Here is a 15,496-nt window from a genome sequence, read left to right on the forward strand (position 1 = left end):
CACAGTGAAGCAGAAATTAGAACAGAATTAATAATACTGTGTATGCTCTCAGTTCACCAATTTATCAAAACTAGCTTTATGATACAGGAGGGTGTCTGCTCTTTTGCAGTTGGAAGAAAAGAAAGAATATTTTATTTTTTGACTCTTTAGATTTTCTTCACTAACAGTATTTCCAAGGCTAAGTAAGGGGGTTGCAAGTAACACCAAGAGAAAAAAGCAGTCTTGGGCAGCTTTTTAAAAATGGTATTAAAATATGGAAAATGAAGCCAGGTGTGGTGGCTCACTCTTGTGATCCCAGCACTATGGGAACCTGAGGGGGGAGGATTGCTTGAGGCCAAAAGTTTGAGACCAGCCTGGGCAGCACAGCAAGATCTCCGTCATTGCAAAAAATATTTTTTGAAAATATTAGCTGGATGTGGTGGTGCATGCCTTAGAGTCCCAGTTACTTGGGAGGCTGAGGTAGGAGGAGCTCTTGAGTCCAGGAGTTCAAGTGTGAAGTGAACTGTGATTGCACCACTGTCCTCAAGCCTGGGCAACAAAGTGAGACCTCTCTCTCTCTCTCTCTAAATTTTATATATATATATATATATATATATATATATATATATATATATATGGAAAAGGGAAGGTCCAAGAATATCAAAGACATTGAAGAAGAGGAAAGATTTGTCCTGCCAAATATCAGGACTTTTATAAAGCTACAGCAGTTAAGACAGTGTGGTCCTCACTGATACACCGACTAATGAAACAGAATACAGAGCTCCCAAGCAAATCTCCACAAATTTAATCTTCGATATGTAATGTAGGTGACATGGCAGATCAGTAAGGAAAGAAAGGACTTTTCAATAAATAGAATAGAAAAATAATGGTTATTGATATAAGAAACAAAATGAAATTATATTCCTACTTCACTCTATATACAAACATTAAATTCCAGAGGACCAAAGACTTACATGTCAGAAAGAAAACTTTAAAACTTTTAGTAGAAAATGTAAGTGAATGAGACACAAAAAGCCATTTAACCATTAAAAAAGATTAGACATTTTGACTATCACAAAATTAAGAACTTTTTACTTCAAAAAGTGGAAAGATAGGCTGGTCACAGTGTCTCAATCCTGTAATCCCAACAGTATATCACCTGAGGTCAGGAGTTTGAGACCAGGCTGGCCAACATGGTGAAACCCCATCTCTACTAAAAATACAAGAAATTAGCTGGGCATCAGTGGCAGACACCTGTAGTCCAAGCTACTTGGGAAGCTGAGGCATGAGAATCATCTCAACCCAGGAGGTGGAGGTTGCAGTGAGCCACTGCATTCCAGCCTGAATGACAGAGCCGGACTCTGTCTCAAAAACAAAAAATTGAAATTGAAAAATAAAAGTAAAAAAGTCAAAAGATAAACTATAAGTTAGAGAAGATATTTGCAGTACCTAAAACCTACGAAAGATTAATATCATATCAACTAAGCATAAGGAGTTCATATGAATTAATTTTAAAAATAGCAACCCAACAGAAAATTGGGAAAAGACATTAATAGGGATTTCACAAAAGAGAAAGCCTGCAAAACATAAAAATTTTCTCAACCTCATTAGTAATCAGGGAAATGCACAAGATACTACACACCTATTCTCTCCACAAATATTAAGAAATTTGACAATACCAAATGTATTAGTCCATATTCACACTGCTGATAAAGACATACCCGAGACAGGGAAGAAAAAGTGGCTTAATTGGATTAAGATTCCACATGGCTGAGGAGGCCTCAGAGTTATGGCGGTGGATGAACAGCACTTCTTACATGGCAGTGGCAAGAGAATACGAGAAGGAGGCAAAAGAAACAAAAGACGAAACCACTAACCCATCAGATCTTGTGAGATTTATTCACTATCACAAGAATAGCATGGGAAAGACCGGCCCCAAAGATTCAACTACCTTCCCCTGGTTCCCTCCCCGAACACATGGGAATCCTGAGAAATACAATTCAAGTTGAGATGTGGGTAGGGACATAGTCAAACCATATTATTCTGCTCTTGGCCCCTCCAAATCTCATGTCCTCACACTTCAAATCCGATCATGCCTTCCCAACAGTCCCCCAAAGTCTTAACTCATTTCAGCATTAACCCAAATGTCCCCTGTCCAAAGTCTCATCTGAGACAAGGCAAGTCTCTTCTGCCTATGACCCTGTAAAATCCAAATCAAGCTAGTTACTTCCTAGATACAATCGGGGTACAGGTAATTGAGTAAATACAGCTGTTCCAAATGGGAGTAATTGGCCAAAACAAAGGGGTTACAGGCCCCATGCAAGTCCAAAATCCAGCAAGGTAATCAAATTTTAAAGCTCCAAAATGATCTCCTTTGACTCCATGTTTCACATCATGGTCATGCTGATGCAAGAGGTGGGCTCCCACAGCCATGGGTAGTTCTGCCCCTGTGGCTTTGCAGGGTATAGCCCACCTCGTGGCTGTTTTCATGGACTGATGTTGAGTGTCTGTAGCTTTTCCAGGCTCATGGTGCAAGCTGTCAGTGAATCTACCATTCTGGGGTCTGGAGGAGAGTGGCCCTCTCCTCACAGCTCCACTAGGAAGTGCCCCAGTAGGGACTCTGTAGAGGGGCTCTGACCTCACATTTCTCTTCTGCAGAGCCCTAGCAGAGGTTCTCCATCAGAGCACCACCCCTGCAGCAAACTTCTGCTTGGATATCCAGATGTTTTCAAACATCCTCTGAAATCTAGGTGGAGGTTTCCAAACCTCAATTCTTGACTTCTATGCATGTGCAGGCTGAACACAACGTGGAAGCTGCCAAGGCTTGGTGTTTGCACTCTCAAGGCCATGGCCTGAGTTCTATGTTGGCCCCTTTCAGCCATGGCTGGAGGGGCTGAAACGCAGAGAAACAAGGCCCTAGGCCACACACAGCACAGTGAACCTTGCCCAGCCCAGAAATCCGTTTTATCCTCCTAGGCCCCGGGCTTGTGATGGGAGGGGCTGCTGTGATGACCTATGACATGTCCTGTAGACATTTTCCCCATTGTTTTTGGGATTAACATTCAGCTTCTTGTTACTTATGCAAATTTCTGCAGACACCTTGAATTTATCCTCAGAAAATGGGATTTTCTTCTCTATCACATTGTCAGGCTGCAGATTTTCCAAAACTGTATGCTCTGCTTCCTTTATAAAACCGAAGGCCTTTAACATCACCCGAGTCACCTCTTGAATGCTTTATTGCTTAGAAATTTCTTCCAGCAGATACCCTAAATTATCACTCTCAAGTTCAAAGTTCCACAAATCTCTAGGACAGAGCCAAAATGCTGCCATTCTCTTTGCTAAAACATAACGAGAGTTACCTTTGCTCCAGTTCACAACAAGTTCCTCATCTCCATCTGAGACCACCTTGGCCTGGACCTTATTGTTCAAAACACTATCAGTATTTTTGTCAAAGTCATTCAGCAAGTCTCTAGGAGGTTTCAAATTTTCCCACATTTTCCAGTGTTCTACTGAGCCCTCCAAACTGTTCCAACCTCTGCCTGTTACCAAGTTTCAAAGTCGCTTGCACATTTTTGGGTATTTTTTTAAGGAGCACCTCACTCCACTGGTATCAATTTACTGTATTAGTCTGTTTTCACCCTGCTGATAAAGACACACTCAAGTCTGAGAAGAAAAAGAGGTGTAAAGAAAAAGAACTGTAATTGGATTTACAGTCCCACATGGTGAGGGGGGCCTCAGAATCATGGCAGGAGGTAAAGGGCACTTCTTATATGGCAGAAGCAAGAGAAAATGAGGAGGAAGCCAAAGCAGAAACTCCTGATAAACCCATCAGATCTCATGAGACTTATTCACTATAATGAGGGCACAGGGAAGACTGGCCTCTGTGATTCAATTACCTCACCCTGGGTCCCTCCCATAACATGTGGGAATTCTGGGAGATAGAATTCAAGCTGGGATTTGGGTGTGGACACAGCCAAACCATATCACCACATATGGAGAGACTATGGATCAACAAGATCATCGCGAACTAACACAGGAGGTGAGACTTTAAATTAGAACAACCACTTTGGAAAGCAACTTGGATTATCTTATAAATTTGAGCATTCTCATACGTTATGGCAAAGTAATTCCTCTACCATAGGCCCTGGAGAAGCTCTTGCCCATATGTACCAGAAGTAGTAAAAAAAATAAATGCTCAAGTAATGCCATTCATAATAGCGAATATATGGAAACAAGCCAGATTTTCATTAACAGGAGAATGGGTAAATTAATAGGAGAATAGGTAAATAAATTATACGCTTAAAAACTAAATAATATATCATTTAAGGTAATCATATGTATGAAATAAACAATGTTTTTTTTTTTAAAGGAAGAGAATCCTAAACATAAATTCAGGGTAGTAGTTACCCTCGGGCTGAAGGGTGAAAATCAGGAAAAAAGACAGAGGAGGAGCAGATGTTAGGGTGAGAACCCTGGTTCTTTGGTTGTGTTGCAAGTTCACAAGTGATTACCATATTATTCAAATACATTTACACAGAGGCCCAGGCACTGACAAGGATGAAATAGGAGCCAAGGTATGCTATGAGCCAAGGATTATGATTAATCCAATTTTGTGCACTTTAAGCCATTTGAAAAACAGAAAAGCAAAACAACAAAATAATTTTTAAGAAATTGAATATAGGGTGTTATGCTCTGAATGTGTCCCCCTAAAATTAATCACCAATGTCATAGGATTAGGAAGTAGGGCTTTAAGGTAGTGATTCAGTCATGAAGGGAGAGTGTTCACGAATGAGTTTAGGATCCTTACACAAGGACTGGAGGGAGTGGGCTTCCCCTGTTTTGCCCTTCCACCTTCTGCCATGTGAGGACACAGTGCATCTCCTCCTGAAGACACAGTGCACAAGATACCATCTTGGATGAGAGACCAGACCCTCACCAGACACCAATCCTGCTGGCACCTTGATCTTGGACTTCTAGCCTATGGAACTGTGAGAAATACATTTCTGTTCTTCAGAAATTACCCAGCCTAGTGTATTTTCTATATAGTAGCACAAACTCATTAAGGCACAATGCCTCTTGTCATTTTCTTCTACAATTTTCTTTGTTGCCTCTTTAGCACTGGGTCATTTTATATTTGATCCTTCATAATATCTCTTACTTTCAGTTTTTCACATTTCTGTTCCAAATGTATTCTTAGATACATATTTTCCACTATTAGCCTCAGGGTTTGCCTGGGAGTGTGTGTTTCTGTGCCACCGCTGTAGGACTGTGTGTGTGTGTGTGTGTGTCCCATTCTCTCTTCTCTCTCCGTCTCTCACCCTCTGTGTGTTTCTTTCCCTCTCTCTGTCGGTCTGTGTGTGTGTGTTTGTGTGCGAATGCCCGTGTGCGTGTGTGTCTTTGGACGAATGTGCTCTGTTTGCCAAAATGCGATTTTTTGCATGTTGGCCAGTCTTTGGTGAGCCTCTTTCTGCATCTCTGCCTGGGTCCTGTGGCCGGTTGTCCATCGTTTTCACGGCGGTTCCACTTTGGGTTTGTGAAGGCCTCGATCACTTGAGGAGACGTGTCGGTCCCAGAGCAATCAAAGTCTCATCCGCATCCTGAGCGGCCTCTTTTCTAGGATCAAGAGGACCACACTCCAGCCCAGGACAAAACCCCACAGCAGCTCATTGTCCGGCAGGAGAGGAGCAGATCCACCTCCAAGAAGATGGTTGTACCCCTGCACGGCTCTTCTCTGAGCAATGAAGCCACACCACGATAGAATTCTGAAGAGGAAGCCAGGAATTGGAGATGGCAACAATCCCTGTCCCTGGAACGCTGGCCTCTCTGGACAAGTCACGCGTTTCGCACCCCTCCCCTTATGCCCGTGGCAGTGGCAAGGTACTGTAACCTGCCTGGGCTCTGGCCTCTGCTCTGTACTCCCTCTTGCCCTGTCTCCCCTGTTTCTGAGGGGACTAGTTGGCTCTTGGTCTGGCTGAATAAATTCTACGAAGATCGCTTCCCAGTCCATCAGGGAGACACTTCCTGGAGATCCTTGTCATGACTCCTTCTCTCTCCAAACCTGTTTCTGCTGGATTGGGCAGGTCTGATGAGCCTGGAACACTTGGCTTCCACACGTGTCTCAGACAGAGAAGCTTCCTTGGTCTCCTTGTTTCACCTCATGGGTGGGTGGATTGTCTAGAATGGGTGCTAGGCGATCATGACTGGCCTTGTCTTCTAGGACAGATGGTGTCCCATTACCTCTGCACGTCCTGTCTCACAAATGAAGGATATCCTCTCCTCTGCTCGTAGGTGGACTGACTCCCTGAATCTTTTGTCTGTAACGAATGTCATGAAACCAAAGGAACTGGGCTGGGCCTGGGGATAGGGTTGTGGCTGGGTGCAGGGGAGGTTGCGTCAGGGCTACCTGGGCGGTGGAGGCTTTGGGGTGGGGTGAATGTTGCAGAAAACTCCTTGCTCCTCTGGCAGGCATTTCAAAATGTGGCTTGGACTGAGGCACAGGCCTCCTCCTTGTTCCCAGGTGTTCTTTGATTTTCCTTGGCACTCAGGGAAAAGCCACTTGATGCGCCTTTCCACTGGGCACATGCGTGGACACTAATGTTGGTTTCGTCATTGCAACATATGCCTCCGGTGACATACATTCACACCATCTGCTGTGGGATACGCCAGTGTCACGCGTGATCGCATTGTCTCCACCTCGGATTTGCACCGACCCTGTATGCACCTGTCCTGGAAAGTGGTGTCTGCTGGCAGGAGCCCCACGGCTTTTAGAAGTGGGACACACCACTGCTCTTTCAACGGAGGAGGGAGGCAGAGGGCTCACTGATCAGTGAACATTCAGCTGACACCACGCCTTGAGGGCCATGGGATCATTCTGTGCAGCAGCGAGGCCCTGCCTGCCTCACCAGATGTGCTGAGCCCATCCTTTCTAACCAGGAGGGGTTCAAACTAAGATCTGAAGAGGATTCCTGAGAATCCAGCAGGCGCCTTGAAGCTCCCCCTCCATCGGTGGAAGTCAGCTCAAGGACGTCCTGAAGACTGGACTCCTGGGGGTTTGGTCCTGGGACAGGATACTCAAGGCCCCTTCTCCCACGCCGCCACAAACTGGACCCCTGAACCAGCCGCCGCCGCGGCAGCAGCAGGAGCCTCGCCGCCACCACGGAGCGGTGGCGTTATTGAAAGGGGACGCAGCCTAACTGCCAGGAGGGAAGCGCAAGTCGGCCCAGACAATGCGCATGCGCGAGGCGCGAGCGGCTTCTCCCATTACAGTGGTTCCCACGGTTGTCTTAGAAACCAGTCCTCGAGGCTTGGCAAAGCGGGAGCCTTCCGCGGCAGAGCTTGGGTGTCCGGGCTCTGAGGCTCCGGTCTGACCTCTCCACGGGGTCGACGGGAACGTCTCTGGATGCCAGGAGTCGCAAAGGGCAGACCAAGATGAGGAAACCCCAGGCAGAGTCCTGGGGAAGCAGCACGGCATCCGAGCCTCAGGCCTGCCCGGACGGTGTTGGTTGGGGTGAGTCTCCTCAAAAGTCGTGCCGCCGCTGTGATCTCAAGGACAGGTCGGCCTGCATGCCCCTGGGCTGCTCTCTCACCCAAGGGTCGATCTCGTTGAGAGCAGAACCCCGAAGGCTCATGGGTTGCCTTGTGGTGTGTGTTTCAACGCCTCTGCTCTAGGGCTCTGTGTGTGTGTGTGTGTTGGTGTGTGTCTGTGTGTGTGTCTCACATAATCTCTTCTCTCTCTGTGTCTCAGTCTCTGCGTGTTTCTTTCCCTCTCTCTATTGGTTTGTGTGTGTGTGCCCGTGTGCTTGTGTGTCTTTGGACGAATGTGCCCTGTGCGCCACAGAGGGGTTTCTCGCATGGCGGCCTGTCTTTGGTGAGCCTCTTTCTGCGTCTCTGCCTGTGTTATGAGGCCGGTTGTGAATTATTTTCACTGTCGCGGAACCGCTTTGGGTGTGTGAAGACCTGGCCCACGTGAGGAGATGCGACAGTCCTGGAGCAATTGAAATCTCATCCCACACCTGAACGGCCTCTTTTCTAGCATCAAGATGAAAACACTGCAGCTGAGGGCAAGAGCCACACAGGAGGTCTTTTTCCCGCAGGACAGCAGCGGACCCACGTTAGAGAAGATGCTTGTATCTTTTCACGGATCTTCTCTAAGAAACGAAGCCACACCACGATACAGCCTGCAAGAGGAAGCCGGGAATGGGAGACGGCAAAAATCGCAGTCATTGGAACGCTGGCCTCTCTGGACAAGCCACCCTTTTGGAACCCCTCAACTTATGCCCATTGCAGTGGCACGGTGCTGTACCCTGCCTGGGCTGCAGCCTCTGCTCTGTCTTCCCACTCGCTGTGCCTCCCCTGTTTCTCAGAGGCGTGGATGGCTCTCGCTCTGGCCAAATTTCTTCAACAAAGATGACTTCACAGTCCGTCAGGGAGACACTATCTGGAGATCCATGTCATGATTGTTTCTCTCTCAAAACGTGGTTCAGCTGGATTGGACAGGTCTCATGACCCTGGAGCTCTAGGCATCCATACGTGTCTCAGGCAGGGGAGCTTCCTTCTTCTCCAGGTTTCCCCACATGGGTGGGTGGATTGCCTAGAAGGAGCGATAGACGACCGTGAAAGGCCTTCTCTTGCAGGACAGGTGGTGTCGCCATTCCCGTGCACTTCCTGTCACATTCTTGAGGGACATCCTCTCTTCTACCCCTTGGTGGACGGACTCCCTTCATCTTCTGTCCGAAATGAATGTCAGGGAAACAAAGGGACTGGGCAGGGGCTGTGGCTGGGCCTGGGGCTGGGGCTGGGGCTGGGGCAGGGTGCAGCTGAAGTTGCGTCAGGGCTACCAGGGCGGTGAAAGGCTGGGGGTGGGGCGAATTTTGCAGAAACCTCTTTGCTCCTCTGGTAGGCATTTGAAAACGTGGCTTGGGTCAGGCAAAGGCGCCCCCAACCCCCGGGTCCCAGGTGATCTCGATTTTCCTTGGCATTGATGGAAAGGTCACTCGTTCCCCGCTACCACCGGCACATTCCTGGACAACACCGTTTGTTTCGCCGTCCCACCGTATGACTCCGTTGAAACACATTCACACCATCTGCTGTGGGATACACCAGTGCCATGCTTGGTCACATAGTCTCCACCTCGCATTTCCCCCGTTCCTGTTGGCCCAAGTCCTGTAAAGCGCGGTAGGCTTTCCGGAGCCCCAGGGCCTTTAGAAGCGGGGCAGGCCACTGCTCTTTCAAAGGAGGAGGGAGGCAGAGGGCTGATGGATCAGTGAATTTGCAGCTGACACTAGGCCTCGAGACCTATGGGATCATTCTTCGCTGCAGCGAGGCCCTGCCTGCCTCACCAGATATGGCGAGCCCATCCTATCTCACTCGGTGTGGGCCAAAATGGGATCTGAAGGGGAGTCCTGAGAACACAGCAGGTGTCCTGAAGCTCCCCCTCTCTCCCTCGGTGGAAGTTGGCTCAAGGAGGTCCTGAGGACAGGACTCCTGGGGATTTGGCCCTGGGACAGGAAAAGACACCCGCGGTCCCCTCTCCCACGCCACCCCGAACAGGAGCCCGGATCCAGCCGCCGCCGCAGCTGCAGCAGGAGCCTCGCTGCCGCCGGGCGGCGGTGGCGTTACTTAAAGGGGACGCAGCCTGACTGCGAGAAGCGGAGCGCGAGTCGGGCCAGCCAATGCGCATGCACGACGTGCGAGCAGCTTCTCCGGCCACAGTGGTTCCCACGGTTGTCTTAGAAACCAGTCCCCGAGGTTTGGCAAAGCAGGAGCCCTCAGTGGCAGTGCTTGTGTGTCAGGGTTCTGATGCTCCGGCCTGACCTCTTCACGGGATCGACGGGAACGTCTCCATATGCCAGGAGTCGCAAAGGGCCGACCAGGATGATGAAACACCAGGCGGAGTCCGGGGTAAGCAGCACAGCATCCCAGCCCCAGGCCTGCCCGGACGGTGTTGGTTAGGGTGAGTCTCGCCAAAAGTCGTGCCGCTCTGATCTCGAGGACAGGTCGGCCTGCGTGCCCCTGGGGTGCTCTCTCACCCGCGGGTCGATCTCGTCCAGAGCAGAACCCCGAACCCTCAGGGGTTACCTGGGGTGGTGTGTTTCAATACCTCTGCTCTAGGAGTCTGTCTGTGAGTGTGTGTGTGTGTGTTTCCGTGTGAGTCTGTGAGTGTGTGTGTGTGCCGGTGTGTGTGTCTCCCATTCTCTCTTCTCTCTCTGTCTCTCAGTCTCTGGGTGTTTCTTTCCTGTCTCTGTCAGTTTGTGTGTGAGACCCGTGTGCGTGTATGTCTTTGGCCGAATGTGCCCTCTGCGCCACAAAGCGGTTTCTCGCATGGCGGCCTGTCTCATTGCTGAGGGACATCCTCTCCTCAGCTCCTGGGTGGACTGACTCCCTTGATCTTCTGTCCCAAACGAATGTCAGGGACCCAAAGGGTCCTGGGGCTGGGGCTGGGGCTGTGGCTGGGGCTGTGGCTGGGGCTGTGGCTGGGGCTGGGGCTGGGGCTGTGGCTGGGGCTGTGGCTGGGTACAGCCGAAGTCGCGTCAGGGCTACCAGGGCGGTGGAGTGTTGGGAGTGGGGCGAATTTTGCAGAAACCTCTTTGTTCCTCTGCTAGGCATTTGAAAACGTGGCTTGGGTCAGGCACAGGCGCCCCCACCCTCCAGTCCCGGGTGTTCTTCGATTTTCCTTGGCACTGATGGAAAGGCCACTCCTTCCCTTCTTCCCCTGGCACATGCAAGGAGAACACTGTTTGTTTCGCGTCGCCCCTTATGCCTCCGGTGACACACATTCACACCATCTGCGGTGGGATACACCAGTGCCACGCGTGGTCACATTGTCTCCACCTCGGATTCGCCCTTGTTCCTGTTTGCAGGTGTCCTGTAAAGGGCGGTCGGTTTTCGGGAACCCCAGGGCTTTTAGAAGCGGGGCAGGCCACTGCTCTTTCAAAGGAGGAGTGAGGCAGAGGGCTGAGGGATCAGTGAATTTGCAGCTGACACTAGGTCGTGAGACCTATGGGATCATTCTGTGCTGCAGCGAGGCGCTGCCTGCCTCACCAGATGTGGTGAGCCCATCCTATCCCACTCCGAGGGGGCCAAAATCCAATCTGAAGGGGAGTCCTGAGAACACAGCAGGCGTCCTGAAGTCCCCCTCCCTGGGTGGAAGTCGGCTCAAGGTGGTCCTGAGGACAGGATTCCTGGGGGTTTGGCCCTGGGACAGGACAAGACACCCGCGGCCCTCTCTCTCACGCCGCCCCAAAGTGGAGCCCGGATCCAGCCGCCACCGCGGATGCAGCAGGAGCCTCACTGCCGCGGCGCAGCGGTGGCGTTATTTAAAAGGGACGCAGCCTGCCGGTGAGGAGCAGAGCGCGATTCGGCCCAGCCAATGCGCATGCGCGAGGCGCGAGCTTCTTTTCCCCTCACAGTGGTTCCCACGGTTGTCTTAGAAACCAGTTCCCGAGGCTTGGCAAAGCAGGAGCCCTCAGTGGCAGTGCTTGGGTGTCGGGGCTCTGAGGCTCCGGCCTGACCTCTCCACGGGGTCGACGGGAACGTCTCCGGATGCCAGGAGTCGCAAAGGGCCGACCAGAATGATGAAACCGCAGGCGGAGTCCGGGGTAAGCAGCACGGCATCCCAGCCTCAGGCCTGCCGTGACGGTGTGGGTTGGGGTGAGTCTCCCCAAAAGTCGTGCCTCCGTCCGTGATCTCGAGGACAGGTCGGCCTGCATGCCCCTGGGTTGCTCTCTCACCCGAGGGTCGTTCTCGTCGAGAGCCGATCCCCGCAGACTCAGGGTTTGCCTGGGGGTGTGTGTTTCAATGCCTCTCCTGAATGACTCTTTTTGTGTGTCTGTGTCTGTGTCTGTGTGTGCGTGTGTGTGTCTGTGCGTGTTTCTCCCATTCTCTCTTATCTCTCTGTCTCTCCGTCTCTGTTTCTTTCCCTCTCTCAGTGGGTTGTGTGTGTGTGCCCGTGTGCGTGTGTGTGTTTGGCCGAATGTGCCCTGTGCGCCACAAAGCGGTTTCTCGCATGGCGGCCTGTCTTTGGTGAACCTCTTTCTGCATCTCTGCCTGGGTCATGAGGCCGGTTGTGAATCGTTTTTGCCGCCCCGTATCCGCTTTGGATGTGTGAAGGCCTGGCCTATGTGAAGAGATGCATGAGTCCCGGAGCAATTGAAATCTCATCCCCATCCTGAGTGGCCTCTTTCCTAGGATCAAAATGATCACACTGCACCTGAGGACAAGAGCCCCACAGGAGCTCTTTGTCCCACAGGAGAGCAGCGGACCCACGTCAGAGAAGATGCTTGTATCTTTTCATGGCTCTTCTCTGAGAAATGAAGCCACACCATGATACAGTCTGCAAGACGAAGCCAGGAATGAGAGATGGCAACAATCCCTGTCACTGGAACGGTGACCTCGCTGGACAAGCCACCCTTTTGGAACCCCTCCCCTTATGCCCGTGGCGGTGGCACGGTGCTGTATCCGGCCTGGGCTGCGGCCTCTGCTCTCACCTCCCTCTTGCTCTGTCCTCCCTCTGCTCTGTTCTCCCTCTTGCTCCTTCTGCTCTGTCCTCCCTCTTGCTCTGCCTCCCGTGTCCTAGATGCCTCTCGCTTTGGCCACATGTCTTCCCTGTCCGTTAGGGACTTCCCAGTCCTTGACTTCCCAGTCTGTCAGGGAGACATTTCCTGGAGATACCTGTTATGATTGTTTCTCTCTCCAAACCTCTTTCTGCTTGATTGGGCAGATCTCCTGACCGTGGAGAAGTCTCTCAGACAGGAAAGTTTGCTTCTTCTCCATGTTTCCCTTCATGGGTGGGTGGATTGCCTAGAATGAGCGCTGGGAGACCGGGACTGGCCTTGTCTTCTAGCACAGGTGGTGTCGCATTTCCTCTGCACTTCCTGTCTCATTCTTGAGGGACATCCTCTCCTCTTCTCCTGGGTGGACTGTCTCCCTGGATCTTTTGGCCTTAACAAATGTCAGGGAACCAAGGAGACTGGGCTGGGTCTTGGGCTGGGGCCGGGGCTGGTGTTGGGGCTGGGGCTTGGTGCAGGGGACGTTGTGTGAGGGCTACCTGGGCAATGGAGCTTTGGCGGTGGGGTGAAATTTGCAGAAACATCTTTGCTCCTCTGGCAGGAATTTCAAATTTTGTATCCGGTCAGTCACAAGCCCCCTCCTGTTTCCCAGGTGTTCTTTAATTTTTCATTGCTGTAATGGAAATGTCACTTGTCCCCCCCTTCCACCGGGCAAATGCTTAGACACCACCGTTTGTTTCACCGTCGCCACACATTCCTCTGGTTACACACATCCACTCCATCTGCTGTGGGATGGGCCAGTGCCACACATCATCGCATGGTCTCCACCTGGGATTCGCCCCTGTTCCTGTTTGCACGTGTCCTGTAAATTGCGGTTGGCTTCCGGAGCCCCAGGGCTTTTAGAAGCCGGGCAGGCCAGTGCTCTTTCAAAGGAGAAGGGAGGCAGAGGGCTGATGGATCAGTGAATTTTCAGCTGACACCATGCCTTGAGACCCATGGGATCATTCTGTGCTGCAGCGAGGCCCTGTCTGCCTCAACAGAGGTGGTGAGCCCATCCTATCTCACTCAGAGGGGGCCAAAATCGGATCTGAAGGGGAGTCCCAAGAACCCAGCAGGTGTCCTGAAGCTCTCCCTCCCCTGGTGGGAGTCAGCTCAAGGAGGTCCTGAGGACAGGACTCCTGGGGGTTTCGCCCTGGGACAGGACACCGGCCGCACCCTCTACCAGGCCGCTGCAAACTTTACCCCGGATCCAGTCGCTGCCGAGGCTGCAACAGGAGCCCATCTGCTACCACGCAGTGGCCATTGTTTAAAGGGGCAGCAGCCTGCCTTCCAGCACTGGAGCTTTAGTCGGCCCAGCCAGTGTGCCTCCGCATGGCTCTAGCTGATTGTCTCGTCACAGTGGTTTCCACTGTTGTCTTAATATCCAGTCCCTGAATTTTGGCATAGCAGGAGTTCTCCATGGCTGTGCTTCAGTGAAGGGGCTTCGTACCTCCGGCCTGTCTTGCAGGAGTTTTAATACCCTTCCCATCCTGCGCTGCCTCCTTGCTAGGATCAAGACGACTGCACCTCAGCCAAGGACAAAGGCCTCACAGGTGTTCATTGTCCACCTGCAGGAGTGTGCCCACAGACCTTCAAGAAGATGGTTCTCACTCCTCTCGCCCTTTGCCCTCATTGAGAAATCTACCCACAGCTATACACTGGGATGGAGAAGGAAGCTGGCTACAAGATGGGGCAAGCATGTCTGTCACTCAAACACTGGCCTTCCTGACCAAGTCACCCATTTGGCACATTTTCCCGGATGCCCGTGACAATGGCATTGTGCTGTGGCATTGGCCTCTGCTCTGTCCTCCCTCTTGTTCTGTCTGCCCAGTTCCTGTGAAGCCTAGAGGCTTCTTAGTCTGGCTCAATGTCTTCAACAAAGAACACTTCCCAGTCCATTAGGGAGAAATTTCGTTGGGGTCCCTTTTATGATTGCTTCCCTCTCCAAACCTATTTCTGGATGATAGTGTGTCATGATCCTGGAGTTCTGGGCTTCCATACCTGTCTTGGACAGGGAAGCTCCCTTTGTCTGCATGTCCCAAGTGATGGCTTCGTGGTCCTTCCAGGAAGAGCGGGAGGCAACCCCACCGTGGCTGACCTTTGCCTTCTAGAAAAGTTAGTGTTGCATCCCACCTGCCTTTCCTCTCTCATTCCTGAGGGCCATCCTGTTCCTCTGCTCCTCGGGAAAGTGCCTCCAAGCACTGAATCTTTTGGCTGCCACGGATGTCAGGGAGCCAAAGGGACTGGGTTTTGCTGGGTGCAGGGGAGGTGGCGTCAGGGGTACCTACCGGTGGCGGGATGTCGGTGTGGTGTCATTTGTCGAAACCTCTTGGCCCCTCTGGCAGTCATCCCTGAATGTGGCTTGGACTCAGGCACAGGCCCTGTCTCACAGGTTTTCTAGTGTGCTTGGCTTTTCCTTGGCTTTGTGTGGGAGGTCCCAGTGACCCACCTGCACACACCTGGACGTCACTATCCGTCTCAGCATCGCCCCATACGGCCTCAAAGACCCACCCTGACTCCATCTGCTCTTGGGGAACATTAGTGCTACGTGTGGTCACATTGGCTCCATCTCGGACTCACCTCTGTCTCTCCTTGCACATGCTGCGGAAAGCAGTGTCGGGATGCCATAGCCCCGAACCTTGGAGATGAAGTCAGGCCACTGCTCCACCTAGGAAGGAGGGAGGCAGTGGGCTCATGGGTCAGTGCATTTTCAGCTGACAGTACTGCCTTGCAGCCCTTAGGATCTTTCTGTGCCCCAGCGAGACCCTTCCCGCCTCACTGCATTGTAACCCCATTCCTGATCACCCCGTGGGATCCATAGTCAGGTTGAAGAAATCTACCCAGCTGCACCCTGAAGCTCCTCCTCCACCGGCAACCGAAGCAGAAGACCGATCAAGAAGGTCCTGATGACAGGACCTCTATGGGTACAACCCTTGGGTCTCCCGCAGGACCCTATCGTAGTCCTCTTCCCA

General features: G+C 51.5%; 3 pseudogenes; all 3 read right to left on the bottom strand.

Moving 5' to 3' along the window:
• Positions 1 to 7,050: 7,050 nt before the first annotated feature.
• Positions 7,051 to 8,014, bottom strand: LOC129529041 (protein FAM27D1-like; annotated as a pseudogene).
• Positions 8,015 to 9,436: 1,422 nt separating this feature from the next.
• LOC129529042 (protein FAM27D1-like) lies at positions 9,437 to 10,316 on the bottom strand (annotated as a pseudogene).
• Positions 10,317 to 10,794: 478 nt separating this feature from the next.
• On the bottom strand, positions 10,795 to 15,152 carry LOC129529043 (protein FAM27D1-like; annotated as a pseudogene).
• Between the last annotated feature and the right edge of the window lie 344 nt (positions 15,153 to 15,496).

The sequence above is a fragment of the Gorilla gorilla genome, chromosome 21 (genome assembly GCF_029281585.2).
Source record: "Gorilla gorilla gorilla isolate KB3781 chromosome 21, NHGRI_mGorGor1-v2.1_pri, whole genome shotgun sequence".
NCBI classification, from domain to species: Eukaryota; Metazoa; Chordata; class Mammalia; order Primates; family Hominidae; genus Gorilla; species Gorilla gorilla.